This window comes from Panthera leo, chromosome A1 (assembly GCF_018350215.1).
Source record: "Panthera leo isolate Ple1 chromosome A1, P.leo_Ple1_pat1.1, whole genome shotgun sequence".
NCBI classification, from domain to species: Eukaryota; Metazoa; Chordata; class Mammalia; order Carnivora; family Felidae; genus Panthera; species Panthera leo.
In genome coordinates, this window is record NC_056679.1 from 65135105 (window position 1) to 65151428 (window position 16324).

The following is a 16324-nucleotide window of genomic DNA, read 5'->3' on the forward strand; positions in this document are numbered from 1 at the left end:
GGTTAAATTTGAATTTCAAATATTGAATGGGGCATATTTACACTAAAAAATAATTTATTGTTCATCTGAAATTCAGATCTAATGGGGTTGGGTGCCTTGTGTTTGTATCTGGGAATTCTATGCAGTATAGTAGAGATTTGAATTAGTAGATGGTCTTTAAAGGTTTTACATATAGTTCCTTCTCATTTTGTGTGGTATTTGTGTTGCATAACATCCCCACTAACAGTGAATTAAATAATACTGGAGTCATTGCTCCTAGGAGAAATAGAAGGTTAAGTTCCTGTGAGCCTCTGGTCACAACATTGCATCAACTGTTAAGTAGATAACCTTGTATAAGTTTCTATATGTAAGTAAATATATATGTAAATAAATAAAGCAATATTTCTTATAATTAATTATATTCAGTTTTTTTTTTCAACGTTTTTTATTTATTTTTTTGGGACAGAGAGAGACAGAGCATGAACGGGTGAGGGGCAGAGAGAGAGGGAGACACAGAATCGGAAACAGGCTCCAGGCTCTGAGCCATCAGCCCAGAGCCTGACGTGGGGCTCGAACTCACGGACCGCGAGATCGTGACCTGGCTGAAGTCGGACGCTCAACCGACTGCGCCACCCAGGTGCCCCTATATTCAGTTTTTTTAAATAATTATAATGATGTGGTAACTGAGATGGACTTAGCCATAAATTTCTTTGGCTTTCAACCACACCACTGTGCTCTCCACTATGCTTTTTTTTTTAATTAATGTTTTAAAAAATTTATCTCAGGAACCCACAAATTAAGCCACTATAAATGTATTGTGACTGTAGTATTTAGTATTTTCTAGACCAGCCTCACATAGAGATCTGAGAATTTCCTCTTCCTTTTTCTGGCTGTACCTTATTGTTGATTCATTAATATTGACCTCACACACAACACTGTAACGTGTGCCTGAATGAAACTTCTCTAACAAATGTGTTTTTTTAATAAGGCGCATGACAGCCTTCTTGTAGTTAGGACTGAGCGTGAGACAGCCCTTGAGCACTCCATTTGAAACGATGAAATTACCAACAGAAAGCAAAGATGCAAACGCTGTGGCGCTAACTAGACCGCGAAGGGACACTAGTTTGCAGTGTGAGAGCTGGCTGAATCAAGAAGGCACAGCATTGCCCAGTTCAACCTTAGTTTGGAAGCTGCACATTGGGTGGCTGAAATTATCCACCAATCTGTGCATGTCCACAAATGACATGTGCCACGAGTATTTGTTTTGAGGGCACAAATACACTTGAGAAAGTAGGCAAATTCGCATTATGGAATCCACAAATAATGAGGAACAGGAGCATTTGATGCCTAAATTAATAGATCAAGACAAACTTAATAATTAGGATACCTTGAAGAAGAATATGCATTGACCCCAAATGTTCTGCAAATGATAATTCTTTTTTAAAGTTATTCTTATTTATTTATTTTGAGAGAGAGAGAGAGAGAGGGAGGGAGGATGAGCGGGGAGAGGTAGAGAGAGCAGGAGACAGAGAATCCCATGCCAGTGCAGAGCCTGATGCAGGGTTTGAACCCACAAACTATGAGATCATGACCTGACCCAAAGTCAGACTCTTAACTGACTGAGCCACCTAATGTGCCCTCCCAAATGATAATTCTATCAGTCCAGAATCCTCACTATGTTCCATGGCCAGAGTGGGGCACTTAGTTTAACTCACCGATGCTGTGAAGTTTATGTTGTTGTCTTCACTGGTCCAAGATCTCATAGCTTATAAGCAAGAGGGTTGCAATTCTTACCCATTGCAAGGAATACTCAAGAAAGGGTCTTTGACCACATAGACCTCCTAGTAATAATTTGGACATGCCTGTAAATTTCTTAGTGATAATTTGATGTTGCCCACAAACCTTAGTTTAAGGAACACTTGATAAATCATATCGCAAATATCAGTCTCAACCTTTGGTAGTGATTGTGTTACTATAGTTCTGTGGCAGCCGTGACTTCACCACTTATTTTATAATTTCTTTTCTCAGTACTTTCTGCTCCAGACTTTGGGTTGCCAAGGAGTATGCATCTGTTGTTCTAGCTGCATATTGCCTACATGAAGCTATAATCCTCTGTCAGTGGCATGGAATGATTTTCACAGTGACTGGATTTATGTCACAAAGGGAGGATTAAGTGTTCAGGTGGAGACTGAGCCACAGGAGCCAGATAAATATTGAAAAATGGTCTGTTTTCATGCAAATGTGCAGGTAATAATGAGAGAGGAGGCTACATATAGAAAATATGACTTCGATCAAAATATTTTAAAATACAAGATTATCATTCTAAAATTGTATCATCTTTTTTCTGTGTAATGTTTCATTCCTGCTTTGTTCCTCCTGCAAAATCCCCCAAAGACATAACAAAACCCCCTTTGTGGTTATGATTACCAATTATGGTTCATGGTATATAGTCACTGGCTTCCTCCTTGTCTCTTTTGGGTGGAATATCTACACTTTCTTCTTTTAGAACTAAAAATGCCATGGCCGTTGTTCAGTCGTCAAACGTGGACTATTGTATAAGAGATCTGGTATCCAAGGTCTGGATGACCTATGGGCATGTCCATACTGAAAATCTTACTGAACTCGTACAGCTTTTATTTTAAAGTACACACAAAGAATTTTGCCTCTATCACCAAATAAAATGCATTCTCTGCCATATTTCTGAGAAAATTGCTGATTTATTCATTCCAGTCTTCCTCTCCGTTTTCAAACAGAAAGGAATTTTTAGAGTATCTACTCTGATAATAAGGCAACTAGAAGTTAACAATCATGTGATCTTAATATTTTCTCTTGCTGTGTACACAATAAATAAATATAGCTGGTATTTTTAATTATTGATATTATGTTACTAAAATTTTAATCCTTTGTTTGGAATGCTTAGCACGGAAAAGAATTTCCAGTGTCTATTAATGCAATTTTTTGTGTTCGTGGAATAAGATACAAATGTGTATATTTGATGTTTGAGCTTAATGCTTAAGCTTCCAGTCACCATTGCTGCTTTTTGTTATTCTGTTCCTATTATAAATGCAGGATGTAAATCCCAAAATATTTGGAGGGAAGAGCTACTGATAATGTATTGATCTTTAGTGATCGATTTAGCAGAGGCTTTAGTGACTTAAAAGATTACTTCTGTATCGAAATGGTTAAGAGGTATTTTACTCTGATGATTAGCATCAATTAATAATCATTATTCTTTCTAAAAATTTTTTTTCAGTATTTACTTTTTGAGAGAGAGAGAGAGAGAGACAGAGGCAGAGTGCGAGTGGGTGAGAGGCAGAGAGAGGGAGATACAGAATCTGAAACAGGCTCGAGGCTCCAAGCTGTCAGCACAGAGCCCGATACAGGGTCAAAAATCATGAACTATGAGATCATGACCTAAGCCGAAGTCGGACGCTTAACCCACTGAGCCACGCAGGCACCCCAATAATCATTACTCTTATAATAATAACTATTCAAGTAATAGTAACAAGTAATAGTTGTTAGTTTCAGTTCTCTTTGGCATTCATTAAGTTTGGTGAATGGTGTGTATGTTCCTTCACCATTTCAAAAATATGTGCCAGTGTGGTATTGTTTAAGTTCTTAAGCAAGCATTTGACTTTTGAAAGAGCCATGTTTTTGTTTGTTTACTAATTGCACTGCTTTTGGAGTTAGCTTGGTCATTCTGTAATTGTTCTCCAGATAATGCAGGACTCCGTATTTAATTTGCCCCTGCTATCTGTGATCGTGAACTACAATTTCGATCATTTGTCACTCTGAACATCTCCCTGTGTAAATTTGCCAGGGCGTTCACTTTGCAACCGCCACTCTTACTTGAGGCTGATGGCTTCTTATTTAAATTCTTTAAAGTCACGTAATATGGGAACAAACCAGTTACTGTAGCTGTTTTCTAAATGAGCAAGAAATGGGAGAAGGTGGGCAAAACTAAACTGCAATGAGACTTTATTCCTTAAGAATTCAGATATATTTTAAAAGGGTGACTATCTCCAGGTTGACCTGAACTTTTACAAGTCCCTCTGCACATGTGCAGAGGAAATGTTTTATTTTATGGGACTGATAATACTAAGGAGGTGCACAGTCTTGAAAGAGCCACCTGAATCGTGAAGGAAGGAGCCAGAAGGAAGTCTAGATTATGTTCAATGGAATTTTATGGCATCAGTTGTTTTCTTCCTAATAGATAGTATATGGTCCAGTTTTTTGGTTTTTTTTTCTCCCCTGGTCTTCCTAATTACTACACAGCTTGTTTAACTGAATGGCTTTCTTGCCTGGCTGGCCCATTAGGCCAGCTTTACTTAGACATGGTGTACATGTGATGAACCTGACTAGTATCAACGAACAAATAAAATGCATCTCAACTGTTCTCCTTAAGCTTGTGGCAGCTATAAATTGTCTAAAAACCCAAACTGTTTATACTTCTGGTAGTTTTAGTCCACAGACTGTGTTCCTATTATGATGAACAGTATAGTTGAGAGAAACAGTGTTGGAGCACCAGTTTGTAAGTCTCCAGCCTGATCTCCAGGGCCAGGTCTACGTTGCTTTTAAACTCAGTGACATTATTGTTAGATGAGCATTTATGGATCCGTTCTTGTTCCTCTGGAACCCAGAACTCTCAGGCTGCTGCCACCCATCAGGGTAGCCCAGGGCCTTGGCCCCTTTGCAGCCACCTGGTTACAGCGCCCTTTGCAGTATTTCCCCACCATCCCTTCTACTCTTAATGCATCATGACCTGTTAAAGTTCCAACCTTGAAATAGTTGCTAAAATACATTTATGCTAATTTTGTTAAATTAGAGAATATTACCAGGGCGTGATAATCTAATGTGCCCCTTCCCCCAACTTATTTTACTGAATTCATCCCTTCATTGCTTCACAATTGGAAGTACTGACATAGAAAATGCTGGTGCCATGAGAATTTTAGGGCTCCTTCGCCCTTATTTTTAAACACTTTCTTATAACCATGGTGAAGTTCTTGTAAGACTCCAAACTAACCTTTTCTTTCTTGCCCCCTGGTCTTTGTGTAAGCTGCTACCTTGTTTGAAATGCCTCTTGACTTCCCTGATTGTTTTCTACTCACACATCAAGATATATTAAATTGGCCTTTTATAGAAAGATTTTTTTAAACAGTATTTCCCCAACCTCTTCAACCCATTCTGTACAATTTATAGCATTCTGTGTATCTCTTAACATTATCCCAGTTCATTTAAAAAAGTGATACCTACCTTTTTTTTTTTTTTTTTTTTTTTTTTTTTTGCTTTCCCTCAGTGGATTATATCCTTTTGGGTGGCAAAAACTGTGCCTTAGTCAACGATGTGTCCCTTTGGTGTTGAGCCCATATATGATAAAGAAGAGGCATTCCATTAAAATCTGTTGATCAGTGAACACTCACTCAAAAATTGGAAGAGTAGAAAAAAGGCAGAAGTCTTGAGTTGGAAATAAAAACCAGTTATTCTTAACAAGAAAAGTAACAATATTGCTTAATTATAAACTAAAAGAAAATAACTACGCTCCTACTAAATGCAACTCATGTGTGGTTTTCTGTACAGTATTTAATTTATTTCTCAGACAACTTGAGGAAGCTGCGGATCAGAGAAGTAAAGTTACTTGTTGAGATTCATATAACTGGTAAATACACAGCCAGGGCACAAAGCCCAGTTGTGTCTACCCTAATCCAGTTTTCTTTCGTTACACTATAAATCTGTACCTCTCTGTGTGGGAAATGAATCATGATGGTTAATTAGCTTAGCAAAATAATGGACCAGTGTCATAATGTGTTTTGTTGCTATAGCTTATTTCAAGACACATTTGATGGAAAGGGATTTGAAAGGAATCCAAAGGGAGTTGAGCTGGAATTAAGATTTCACTAAAAGGAGCTATAATTTTCATAACATTTTACAGTGATATAATTAATACAGTAGCATACTAGCTAGCTACCATTTCATATTAGCCGTGGCCTAGAAAACCCTTTGGCCTTTACTCAACCTCTTTATATGTCGTAGTTATGTTCTATAAAGTATCCTTGCACCCGGATCAGTGGACACTGAACTTCTGCCCTGGGGGACATGCAGGTTAGGTTCTGAGCCTCTGCTCTCAACATTTCATCAGCCGTCAATGTTTAACGTTTTTATTTGTTTATAAATACGTATTTGATTTATTAACACCGAACTCACGGTCTACAGCACAATAACCCAGGTGTGAATGAAGCTTATCTAACACATGTGATTTCCCAGTAAGGCACATCAAGCCTTCCCCACAGCACTTGAGGGCCCCAAGTAAGGCACATCAGCACCCCAACACAGCACTTGAGGGCCATGTTAAACAGCCAGATCACCAACAAAAAGCACAAAAGTGCAAAAAGGAAAATCAACAAAAAGGTGGCACTAAATAGGACACTACAGGTCACTTGTTTATGTCATGAGAGCTAAAACAAGGTAGAGAGTTGCCTTGTACGAGGTCAGCTGGAAACAGGAATGTGTGGTGACTCAAAACTTTGCCGCTCTGTGCATGTGTGTGAGTGACTGTAAGTGTGGTGGGCATTGATTATGTGGTTACAAATAAATTTTTGCAATTACACAAATTCGCAAAAACAGAATCTGCATCCGATGAGGATTGGCTGCGTTTCCATTATAAAATAGCCCCGTTATTCCTGTTCCTGAAATTTGCACCTTGTGGTTACTCTCCTTTATCTCATCGTCCTTTTCCTGTTGTTACTGGGTACACTTACTGTCCAGGCTATTTCCTGTAGCTAGTAGGCCTTGCTGTAGGCAGTTTGTTCAGATAGGAGAAACCTGTCTATTGCTTGTTTGCATGGCTCCAAGCCCACGGGCCAGGGCCTGGAGAGATCTGTCAGTAATGGTGTTAGGTAAAGGTTGGGAGCTCTCAGTTAAGCCTGCAGAATATATTCTATAAGGAGTTCATTCGTCTTGAAGATTCTCAAAATTCATTATGTTGTGTAGTTGGTAGATGGTTTTAAAGACTTTCAGCTAGCCAATAAAACATCATATATTTTCTCTTGGGAAATATTGCACTTATCTTATTCCAGTAGGATTTATTCCCATAGGAAAAACTGAGAGTTCTCTAAGTAGGTAGCTATTAGGAGATTGCTCAAAGCATCATGAAACTGGCACATCCAGAAGCAAGGAAGAGGTAAACGATGACTTTTCTATACGAGGCCAGCTTCCCCATGCACACTCTCATTCCCCTATGGGAAGGTTAGACATTTCTCGAGGCTACAATAGCTTTTCCAGGCCACCAGTGCATCTTTTAAGCTTTAATTTTTGAAATGGTACCCTAGAGATCTTATAATTGAGGCTCTAAGCAGACAATTAATGGTTCTATAACCCATTTTATAAGGATGGTGGTTTCTATTTAAATACCCTGGCTCTAAATTTCTTTCCATTCACACTATAGTAAATGTGATTTTAGAAGCCTAGAGTGTGTTCAGGACTCCAAACTAGGGCTGGAGCGTTTATATCCCTCTGTGTGAAGTATCCCTGAGAAGCATAAGAAGCCAGGTAGAAACGTAGGAAACAGAAGTCCTAAGAGCAGCTCTGCCATTGTCTACTTGGAAGCCTTGACCAACCATTCTGGCTTTTTAGATTGATGTTGTAAGGGTCAGGTTACAGTCTCCTTCTCTTTCCTCATTTCCCCCCATTGATTGTTCCTTAATTTGCTGACAGTTTCTTTACTCCTTGTCACATATCAGACCTTAGGTACCATACCCAAATTTTCAAATCTTTTAGTCAAAGAAAGTGAACACCAATTCCTCCTTTCCCTAAATACTGTAAGATACTTGGTATTATGATGAAGCACCTTTGAAATAGCTATTTTAAAAATTCCGTAGCTCAACTCACTAAATACCTTTATTCCAATGAGCAGCTTCAGTCAGTGGAACTTAAATATTATGAGAAATGACATAGATATGAAATAACTATGTGTTACAGATCTCTATATGAATGATTTGTTGATCTTTTTTCTTTTTGGTTAGTCAGTTTTGACCAAGGCCAGTAGAGTCTAAGATATTCATTATATGAGCTGAATTAGTATTCTCAAAAGATTGTTTTTTCTGCTCTGACATGTGGAATATTTTTAGAACTATGTGAAAAAAAAAAGATCACTTATCCTTTTTAGGGGGGATAGACCAAAATCTGAAATGTTTTTGTGTTTAATAAGCACACTGATTAAATCTCTTCTCTCTCCCAACTACTCTGTATATCACTGAGTATATGAAAAAATAATGTCCTCTGTAGGTTAAAAGTCCAAGTGATTTAGTTAGGAGATAGCAAACTTGAGAAAAATAGTAGTTGTTCATTTGACAAATATGAATTGAGTGGCTACTATGTTTTATGCACTGTTCTAACAAGCTAGGAATATAGCTTCTGGACTCATAAGCTTATATTCTAGGACAGGGAGAGAGAAAATAAACCAATTAAATGAGTCATATAGAATTGCAAGCTGGTGATAAAGAGTATGGGAAGAAATAAGCAGCATAGGAGAATAAAGAGTGATGGGGAGTGTGATTTTTTTTTTTTTTTGAGAGAGAGAGAGTGTGTGAGCAGGGTAGACAGGGGGAGAGAGAGAGAATCTCAAGCAGACACCACCCTCAGTGTGGAGCTTGACACAGGGCTTGATCCCACAACCCTGGGATCATGACCTGAACTAAAATCAACTGTCAGATGATCAACCAACTGAGCCACCCAGGCACCCCTGAAGGTGTAATTCTAGAAGGAATAGTCAAGAGTGGACAATATGACATCAGTTGCCAATAGTACAATGGTGAACAGTACAGAACAGGGAAGTGGGAACTGCCTGGGAATAGGGACATATGGTTGTTATTTACACTTGGGTGGTCAGGGAAGGCCTGACCAATGGGTGACGTGTCAACAAAAAACACGGGGAAGTGGAAAGCAAGTCTTTCAGTCAGTATCCAGAGAAGAGTGTTTCTGGCAACGGGTGAATATGGTGCCCAGGGTGGGTGGGAATATGCCTGGCATGGTGAAGCCAGGGCGGGGAGGCTTTGGGATGGCCAAAGGAAATAGAGAGGCTGGCATGATACAAGATGAAGTCTGAGGAAAAGCAGGGACTGGAATCACATTGAACCACAGAGGCTGGATTTTATTTTGAGACAGATGGAATGCCTTTGAAGTCTTGAGTGAAGGACAGAAATGATTTGGCTGCTGTGCTGAGATGTATTGTATGAAAAGTGTACAACTTTAGAGCCCCAGCAGAAGTGGACAAGGGGTGGTGAGCAAACCTTTCTGAGGGTGGGGGAGAAGTATCTTCATAGACTTTGATGGGAATAGCAGAAGAAAGACATTCCAGGTAGGGGTGGGGGTGGGCGGAATCTGGGCTAAAAGTTTTCAGCATAAAGCCTGAAGACTGGCCCCGGCCTGTGCTGAGGCTGGAGAATGTGTACATTTGGGCCTCACTCTACTGATGTTGGGAGACCCTGAAGACTTGAAAGTGAAGGAGCTGCGTGGTCGCTTGTAGGAAGATGGCTTCACTAGCAAGATGGAGAATGAAAGACAACAGAGCAAAACCTCGGGAGCAGGGGGGAGGCAGGGGTCCCGGCGCACTTAGCCCATGCCGGATGGAGTGGACAGAAGAGGAGGGTGCATTTGGAAGGTGCATATTGGTCCAAGTCATTTGAGTCAGACCTTAAGACTAAAAGAACATGCTGTGAGTTCATTGGAACGGCATACCTTTAAAGGTGGAAAAACATTAGTGGCTGTTATTTACCAGGCACCAAATCTTGGACTGACATGTTAAAAGCGGCTCCCAAAAATGAAGTACATTTTTCATTTAGCACAAATACCAGATGAATATAGTGTAGTTATCATTAAAACTATGAGAGCTGGGTTACTGTTGCCTCTCCAAGTAATATACCGTGGTTAACATGGACCCACACACTGGTCTGCTGATTTTTTTTTAAGTTTATATATTTACTTTGAGAGAGACAGAGACAGCTTGAGTGGGCTGGGGAAGAGAGGGAGACAGAGAATCCCAAGCCTGCTCCATACCGTCAGCACAGGGCCTGATGCGAGGTTTGAACTCACAAAATCGTGAGATCATGACCTGAGCTGACCCGAGTCCTACGGTTAACCGACTGAGCCACCCAGGTGCCCCTGCTGATGTTTTTCTTGAACAAAAATGCCACTGAGTACAAAAAAAAGAGGGAACCTTCATTTAACTCAGTGCGCAATCAGAGAGCCAGCCCATTGTGAAAGTCTAGAACAAAGCCCAAGTAAACATAATGCCTTCCATTGATGCCATTAGCATGCTCAGGAAGAGAATTGCTTATTCATAACGATTATTATTTTCTCAATGCTTCTGTCTAAATATCTTCGGAAATACCAAGACAACTTGCCTGAAACATGTGTCCCTGTTGTGCTTCACAGGCACCTTTGGAGTAAAGGTTTAGCGCCATTTATTCAATGTCGTTTGAACAGCAAAAGGAGTGAAAGACACACAGGTGCTTGTCATTGAGAAAAAAAGAACTCTCAAATATTCATGAAATGCCTGCTATTGCATTTTAATTTGCTGTAGGAAATTGCCTACTTTGTGAGTCATTTTTGCTTCGCATAATAGTTCCGTCAGCTCAGTTTGGTTTCTGATTCTTAGGAGCCTGAGCAGATGCAGATTTCTCAGATTACCCAGTACACATATTTTTCTGTTGAATCATAAATTGAATTCTTTTCATGAGAAGGTAATTTATACTTTAAGGCATGTTTTTGTTAATAAGCCACGTATGTTTCTTTTGGTTCTTCTGAAATTAAAAAAAATTGTATATGTATATATTTTTGGCTCCCCTCAAACCTATTTTGGCATAATTTTGGTTAGGAGAAAGAAGAACACGCTAGTTATTTCTGAGGTTATGTGGTTACCGTAAGTGGATCAATTTTAGGAGGAAATTAAATTTGTAGCTAAATGGTTAGGTTGTTTAAAAAACTGGCGTTATCCAGATGTTAGACAATAACATGCTGGAAGGATTTCCTATACGTGAGAAAGCAGGTGTCTGTACTGTCAGACGTATATTATATATCTAAGAACAGTGAGGTACCTTTTCTAAGACGTGTTTGAAAATCAAATAAAAAAACACTATTGCAGTGCCACATGTCCATTTAACTCTAGTGGATTAGCTACGTTAGATGCTCCTGGCTGATCTACATTAGATGCCAAGTGGACCTGATTTTGCTAGCTATTGTCCTTGGGAAAACTGAGCCATTGCTTTAGACGACATTCCAAATTTGATTCCCTAGGGTAATGGTGGATCTTTTCTTTTCATTGGTTTTCCCCTGGATGTAGATTGTACTGGTAGTAAAGAGAGGCAAGATGAACACTTTTGCGTATTCACCTCCTCCTTTTAATTGAAGTTAAGCTTTTTGGTCTATAATTGGATCTCCTCAAGAGAACAGTTCTTGCCACCTACCCAAGTCCTCCGATGTCCCTGGGATTTAGAAACCAACTACATTTACCTTTGAGCTTTTGTCTTCTCTTGACCTCCTGCCTTCCTTCCATTGTATGATTGTAAAATGCATATGTTCAACATAAATGTAGCTAAAGAAAATTGGTGTCCTTTGCTCTGAAAACTTCTTGCAATTTTATCATTGTCATCTCATAATGCTCTAATTCCAGGTTTTACTTTTGTGCCTGGTAATTAGTAAATGTTGGTGTTTACACAGTGAACCTTATGATGATCTGCTCTGCTGTGTTCATTAACAATGCAGCCAAGAGATTCAGAAGTAGAAGCCCAGATTTGGGCTTTAGGTAATTACTCAATAAGTCCTGCCCTCTGGTCATCTCTGAAGTCACTCCAAGAGCATAGTTGTGGGGTTTGTCTGATGCTGGGCTCATCTGATTAAACCTCTACTCCATGGAATCTTAATATTTTTCTAATTAGTCCTTCAATAAAGTCCTCCTATGTGTTAAGAATCATCCTCACTGATGATTTTCCTAAGTATCAGACAAAATGACAAAAAGAGGGAATTAATCCTTTGCTGAGTAATGACACATTCATCTTGCAAGTGGTAACCACAGAGGCTTGGATTCTTTGAGCAGATTGGTCTACCAGAGATCTGTGTGCCAGGAGGAAAGCCATAGATACTCTGTGGGTTTAGAGAGATTTAAGTGCACTGAATCAATACAAAAAAGGATCAACTATTGACAGTCTTAAGGTCTATTTCACCTTGTTTAAAGATGCTCCCAAAGCACAGTAAGGTCCATAACCACTCCATAACCTTGTTGACCAAGAGTGAAGAGACTCCAGATGTCTTAGGGCAAGAGCCTACAAGAAGCCAGAAGCTACTTGATACAAGAAACTTTCAGGGCAGGGATGTGAACACATGATGAGTGTAATTTATCTTTCCAGTGCATTTCACATCATAGATAGACCTATGCAGTGGTCATTAGAGCTGCTCACAAATGTATTGGTTGTCTTCTTTATGGGCACATGGTAGAATTTTATTTCACTGTTTCCTTTCTTAAGTTAGGTGTGGCTATGTGACACATGTCTCTATGAAATGTGAGTGGAAATGGAGGGTCTTGCTTCCAGATGGGAGTTTCAAAAGCCAGACTGTGATTTTGCCTTGAGAAGGGAACGAGCCAGCCTGAATTCTTGAGGGAATATGAAGGGCAGAGCTCCCTACCAGCCCGCACTGGACATAATCTTAGTGAGATGTAAACCTTTGGGGCTGTTTGTGATCTGAAAATGACATAGGTCATCCTGACTATTACCATATTCTATAGCTTGTTAAAATTGTATAAAATAACACATTACCAAAGAATGATCAATTTTATTTTTACAGTACATTTAATAAACATGTATCCAGTGACTTCTTTTGGAGATGAATTGCAGTTTGCGTCCGCCTCTATTAATAGCTGGCTTCAGAACCTTGGGCAAATTATTTGAACTTTTTGAGCCTTAAATGTCTTTAGTTGCAAATGAGGGCAATACCGCTTACATAATAGGTTTTTTCCGAGGATGAAATGGTTAATTGTATATAATTCACCAAGCAAAATTCCCAAAGCAAAATGAACATGCAAAATATGTTTATTCTTACCCTTCCCCCTGTTAAATACTGCCTAGTGAGAGTTTGAGGTGTCATGTGAAGTATCTTATAGGAGTATCTTGCCCTCAAGTATGTTATAGGAGAGAATATAGATACAAATAACCCCACATGTAATACAGTGTAAAACTCACTACTTAGGAAGCACAAAAGTATTCCCTGATGATGATATATCTGTAGAAAAACCATACAGAAATCACCACAAGCTGGAAACATCCATACAAAAATATGAAAGAAAGAAAGAAAGAAAGAAAGAGAAAGAAAGAAAGAAAAGAAAGAAAAAGAAGGAAAATACTGAGCGGCAGAACTCAGTGTTAAGTCAGTAAGTCATTTTCTACAGAAATCCCAAGCTATTTCTTTTTAGCTGGTTCCATCAAAATCCATCCGGGGATCAACAGTTTTACTTACATTCAACGTTTCAACTTCAACTTACTTTCAACGTTGGTAAAAGCCCTTTTAGAACTTTGTTACTATAGAAGCTTGCCATGTGAAAAATTCATCAGCAGTGGGTTTGAAATCTTAAAAGTGTTATGTCTTTTAGAAGAGTGGCCAGCCCAGCAGTATCCAGAGTAGACTGAAGGTTTCACATCAAAGGAGAAATCTGCACAGCTCTGATGTTGTCAACCCTCTCCACATGCACGGTTTTCCACACTGCACCCATTTTTTCATGTTTCATTAGCAGCCTTATGTCTTATCCTTCACATCAAATGCTAGAGCAAGGACCCTAGTAATGAAGTCACTGAGCTCAACCTATTCATCGGATCTGGTCGTGGAGTCAAGACATTCTGGAGTGTGCAGGGAGAGGCTCTCCAGACAGTAAAGTTCTTATGTTGCCAAATTACCACGACCATTTGGTCAGAAGTGAGCATGGGTAATTGGAAACATCCTGAATACATTTTCTAAAGGACAATTACAGTTTGTCAACACGAGTAAAAGGTTTCTGGGGGAAAAAAAACTAGAAAACAGCAGGAGAAACTGGTTTGGGGGGCAAAAAGTTATAAAAGTAAGAAGAGAAGAATGCTTTCAGGATAGAACAACATGGGATACACTATCATGCACAAATCGATGTGTATAAAGCCAAAAAGATGTTTATTTTGCAGTTTTATATTTCCTTATCCACTAAGAACAGCAGGTGGAGAGGAACATGAAATATGGAATGGAGATTTAGCTGCCTCTGGCCCCTTCTGAATCCTTAAATTATAAAGTCGCCTGCAGTGTGTGTAGTGGGTGGATAGGAATAGCTGTTAAAGAGGTTGGTAGATGGTTTTCCAGAAGTCTCATTGGAATAGGAGGGTCATGGCCATCAGTAGATCAATCAGGACATATGTAGTGGGGCCAAAGCCAACCATTAGTACAAGGAGACTTTTGAATAAATCTCCTATACCAGGCAGTGCAGAACTCTCCCACACTTGCAAAGGGAAATGTGGATTTTAAATGAAAATCACTTTGAGCTCACCTGTTGTTATTTTTGGCTGCATTCATAGGCAGAGAGAATTACTATGTAGTATTGTCACCAAACTCCAAAGGGAAACATGAGCTTTAATAAGGCAGCAAAAATCACCTGCTACTTCTCCTACTGTACTTCATATCTTAGAAACATCTTCTTTCATCACAAGGTTGATGGAGTATCTAAAGAAGACTGGATATAGTCTTTGGAGGAATAAAATGTAAGATAATGAATTATTCCTTGCTTCACATTTAATTTCCATGGCACTTTGAAAGCAATGTGTTTTCAAGGCTAACTCTCCTTTCAGGCAACTTGATAAGATGTACTAAATTTTCATATCCTCAACTTGAAAAAATTAATCTCTTTTAGATTGTAATTGCTTTGGATTTAATCTTAAAGTTTATGACTGTAATTTTCAGATGATGTGAATCACTCTGTGGAGGTTTTGTTAGTCATTTGTTTGGAATTAGATTTTTTCCATTTGCCGTAATTAATTCATTCACATTTGGTACTCTTTGCATTTTTATGTTCTTTATATTTTATTTTGGGGAATTAATTTGGAGAAAAATTAACTCCAACTAGACTTTGATGGTGGCTGTTATTTTTTAGTCGTACCAGCCCAAAGTTGCATTTAAAAAATAACTATTTCCGGGTACCTGGTGGCTCAGTCAGTTGAGCGTACAACTTCAGCTCAGGTCATGATCTCGTGGTTCATGAGATCGAGCCCCACAAGGGGCTTGCTGCTGTCAGCACAGAGCCCGCTGCAGATCCTCTGTTCCCTTCTCTCTGCCCCTCCCCCACTTGTGCTCTCTCAAAAATAAACATTTAAAAAATATATTTCATACTTTTGTTCCAGCCATCAACATACCTTGAGTTTTCACCTGTCTCTGTACTTGAACAAGAGTTCTTGATAACTCTGATGAGTGGTAAGCACCTTTCTTTGGGTAGAGTGATAAGGAGTAACATGAAAAACATCTTAAAGTTAGGTAAGCTTTGTCTTTAAACCAGACGCAAGTCAGCAATTTTAATCTACTTAATGCATTTCAGTGGATGTTTTTGTTTTTCAGCAAATTCCCCTCTTTCCTAATTTTAGTTTTCAATAATACTCAGGGATTCAGTTGAAGGGTACTTTTATTTTGCTATTATTCTTTCCCCCATCTTTATTGATGTATAATTAACACATAAGAAGGGTATTACTTAAGGTGTATGATATAATGGCTTGATATAGGTATATATTGTGAAACGATTACCACAATCAAGCTAATTAACACGGCCATCACCTCACATAGTAACCTGTGTGTGTGTCGGGGGGAGGGTACCCCATAGAGAGAGAGATCTGGCAAAAGTGTAAGATACCTGTTACAGCCAGGTGGTAAATTCATGGAGTTTTGAATGTCAAATTCTTTCGTTTACTGAACAGTTTTAAAGTCTGTCTGGGATACCAAGACTCTTTTAAGGAGTCCAAAGATACAGGAGCCTATAGAGCTTTCTGTCTGTGAGAGGGAAAATGGCGGTGGTTAGATGCTGCTTCCTCTCTGAAGACCTCCCAAGGTGGAGTTTTTGTCATTACTTTGTATCTCTTTTGGAGGATTCCTGCCTTCTTTATCTCCTTTATGTGCCTGCTTCCAATGTATACCTATGTATGCACTTTCTCTTGAGCATAGATTGACCATCCTCTAGACCTGTTGTCTCTCCTTTACTCTCCTCTGCGTTTCCAATCTCTTGGTGGCACCACTGCTGTCCCCATTAAGGAAACCCCACCACCAACTTGGACATCTCTTTCCCCCTTGCCTAACTTCTTGA

General features: G+C 39.2%; 1 protein-coding gene across 1 annotated transcript in view; it reads left to right on the top strand.

The window, feature by feature from the left end:
• GPC6 (glypican 6) overlaps positions 1-16324 on the top strand; it is a 1111907-nt gene that overhangs the window by 244233 nt on the left and 851350 nt on the right. The window lies entirely within an intron of this gene.